General features: G+C 38.1%; 1 protein-coding gene across 6 annotated transcripts in view; it reads right to left on the bottom strand.

The window, feature by feature from the left end:
• Positions 1–3,629, bottom strand: part of LOC109823365 (probable ribosome-binding factor A, chloroplastic) — a 14,517-nt gene that overhangs the window by 10,141 nt on the left and 747 nt on the right. The window lies entirely within an intron of this gene.

Raw genomic sequence — 3,629 nt, 5'->3', positions numbered from 1 at the left:
CCCTCCTTCTCTCTTTCTTTTCTTTCTTCTCTTCCTGGCCCTCTTTCTTCCCTTTTCCCCCCTTCCTCCCTTCTTCTCTTTTCTCTTCTTCTTCCTCTTGGTTCCTTCTCCCCTCTTCTTCTCTTTTCCTTCCCCTCCTTCCCTTTCCTCTTTCTTCTCTCCCTCCTTTTTCTTCTCTCCTCCTTCTTCTCTTCTCCTTCTTCTCCTCCCTCTTTCTTTTCGTATTCTTTTTCCTTCATCTTCCTCCCATTTCTTTCTTCTCTCTCCTTTTTTCTTCCCTTTTTCTCTCTCTTCTCTTCTCTTCCTCCTTTTTCTCTCCCTATCTTTCTTCCTCTCTTTTTTTCTCCTTGCCTCCTTCTCTCTCCTCCTTCTCCTCTTTTCCTACTCCTCTCTCCTTTATCTTCCTCTCCTCTTCTTCCCTCCTTCCTTCTCATCCTCACTCCCCCTCTCTCTCGCCCTCTCACTCCCTTCTGCTCTTTTCCTTCTCTCCCCCTCTTTCTTTTCCCCCCTCCTTTTTTCTTTCCTTCTCTTCTCTCTTTTCCCTTTCCCTTACCTTCTGCCTTCTCTCTTTTTCTCTTCTTCCCTCCCTTCCCTTTCTTCTCTCTTATTTCTCTCTCCCCCTCTTCTTCTTTCTTCTTCTCTCCCCTCCTCTCTCTCTCCCTCTTCCTCCTTTTTTTCTCTTCCCTTCTCTCTTTTTCTTTCCTTCCTCTTCCTTCCTTCCCTTTTCCTCCTTCCCTCTTTCTCCTTCTGCCTTCCTTTCTCTCCTCTTCTCTCTCTCCCTTTTCTTCCTTTCTCCTTTCCCTCCCTCTTTTTCCTCCGTCTCTATCTCTTCTCCCTTCCCTCTTCTCTCCTTCTCTTCCTCCTCCCTTCGTTTCTTTTCATTCTCTCTCTCTTTTCTTTTTCCTTTTTTCCCCCTCCTTCTTCTCTTTCTCTTCCTCTTCTCTTTCTCTTCTCTCCTCCTCTCCTTCCCTCTCCTTTCTCTCTCCTTCTCTTCTCTATCTTCCTTTTCTCTTTCTCCTCTCCTTTTCCCTCTCCCCTCCTCTTCTCCTCCCCTTTTCTTCTTCCCTTTCTTCCTCCTTTTCTTCCTCTTCTTCCCTTCCCTCTTCTTTTCCCTTTCTCTTCCTCCTCTCTCTCTCTCTTCTACTCTTCCTCCCTTCTTCTTTTCCCTTTTCCTCTCTTCCCCTCTTCCTTTTCCCTCCCTCTCTTCCCTTCTCTCTCCTCCCTCTTCTTTTCTCTCTCCTCTTCTCCTTTCTTTCTCCTCTTCCCTTCCCTTCTCTGCCCCCCCTTTCCCTTTTCTCTTTCTTCTCTTTCTTTCCCTTCCCTCTCTCTTTCTTCTTCTCCTTCTTTCTAACCTTTCCTCTTCCTCTTCGTCCTTATTTCTCCTTTCTCTTCCTTCTCCTTCTTTTCCTTTCTTTTCCTCTCTCTTCTCTCTCCCTTTTCTCTCCCTTTTCCTCCTCTCCCCCCCCCTTCTCTCCCCCTTCTCTCTTCTCTTCTTCTCTTCTTTTCTCTTCTTCCTTCCTCCTTCTTCTTTCTTCTCTTTCTCTCCTTCCTGCCTTTTCTCTTCTTCTCCCTCCCCCTCGCCCTTCCCTTCTTTCTCTCCTCTTTTCTCTCTTCTTTCTTCTTCTTCTTCTTCTTCTTCTTCTCCCCCTTCTTTTTCTTCTCTCTTCTCTTCTTTTCTCCTTCCCCCTCTCTCCTTCTTCTTTCTTTCTTTCCCCTCTCGTCCCCTTTTCCTCTTCATCACAAATACAGATACATATACTTAACCAACCTACAATTGATAAAAGTGAACCAATTAATCACATGAGTTCAAGTGTACTTGTTCGCTTATCGATACTGCTAACCAGGAAAAAGAGGGCTGCTTTTGGTAAGAATTCAAACAATTCTAAATACTAGTATAAGCCCGCACCGTTGATGTTGGCCCTGCAGTATTATTTACTGATGTAAATCTATCACCAATGATAATACGGTTTTATATATAACTATTGCCGAGAGTGAAACTTGACTATAACTTTTTAACTACTATTTGCAGAAGTGAAGTTCCAAATCAATTAAACAAAATAATACACGCAAATTAACAACTTGATCAATTTCTATAGTAAGAGCTACAAAATATTTTAAATCTACGAAAATGCCTAATAAAGGCTAAATTCATTATTTAAGAACCGAAAAAAAAAGAATGAACAGTATTTCAAAGCGTAAAAAAATTTTACTTCAGCCTTGGACCAAGGATCAGGGCTGAAAAGTTACTGGTAGTATATAGAGGCAAGATATGATCCAAAATTTATGAACAATGTTTACATGATAAATCATTGCATACACAAAATACTAGGCAATGCTGAGAAATGGTCTACTATACGATAAAATAGTAATTTTAATTACAGAAAATGCACTTCAAGAATAAGTATTTACCTGTACCATGAATAATATTTTTGAGGTTAAGTTAAAGTAGAAGAATAGATATGCATAGTGTTGGAAGACGTGTGCATAATAAGTCAAAGTAAGGATATGAAAAAAGGAAAATATATGTCTATGCTATCAAGGTTTCATAGGTTAGCGGGTATGGGTGCGGGTTGGAACACATCAAATTGTAAAAATTAGGCGTACAGAAATACGGCTGATAATATATATTATATATATATATATATATAATATATATATATATATATATATATATATATATATATATATATATAATATAATATATATATAATATAATATTTCAGCCATGACATTAATAATTTAAAAGGTACAAATTGTCTTAATTAATCTCAAGTTTCCTATTTTGTTTTTAGTTCTTTTATTTGATTCAAACACATTATCAAATTCCCAATAGAGCGAACCTTTTGAAACTCTGCTTTTTTGTTTTAAAAAAAATTAGAAAAGACAAAGTCAAATTATCTCAAAAAAGAAAAAAAAACTTAACTCAAACATCTCTATGATAAAAAACAAAAAATAAAATTCATTCTCATCTCATGGTAGACAAGTCCATATGGGAGATGATGTCATTCTCCACTAAGTGAATAAAAAATTGAGAGAGAGAGAGAGAGAGAATTCTCCACCAAGTGAATAAAAACTTAAGAGAGAGTGTAAAACCCCAATAAAAAACAAAAAATAAAATTCATTCTCATCTCATGGTAGACAAGTCCATATGGGAGATGATGTCATTCTCCACTAAGTGAATAAAAAATTGAGAGAGAGAGAGAGAGAGAATTCTCCACCAAGTGAATAAAAACTTAAGAGAGATAGTGTAAAACCCTGAAATTTTGATAATCTTATTGTAAATAATGATAAATGAGTTCTTTTATAGTTAGTGATCATTTTGGGATGAATGGACCTGTTTGTAATCGATTTGACTGATCGGGTCTGTTTTGTACATATATATGTGTATACCCGACTTTCTTCTCTTTTCTTCTTCATCCTCACGTTTCGAGCAGCAGCCACCCCCTTCAAAATCCTAAAAAATTTTATCTTACTTTGGGAGAAGATTCGTGAAGCAAGGTTCGAGAGAAGGGTGAGATCTACGGCTTTTGTGAAGAAGGATCGAGCTTTTCTTCCACGTGTGAAGAAGGTTCGAGAGAAGAGCATTTTGACTTTATATAAGAGATTTGGGTCACAGTTTCAAGCGAGCG

The sequence above is a fragment of the Asparagus officinalis genome, chromosome 1, assembly GCF_001876935.1.
Source record: "Asparagus officinalis chromosome 1, Aspof.V1, whole genome shotgun sequence".
Classification (NCBI taxonomy): Eukaryota; Viridiplantae; Streptophyta; class Magnoliopsida; order Asparagales; family Asparagaceae; genus Asparagus; species Asparagus officinalis.
Note: the sequence above shows the minus strand (reverse complement) of the source record. Positions and strands in the feature narration are given on the sequence as shown.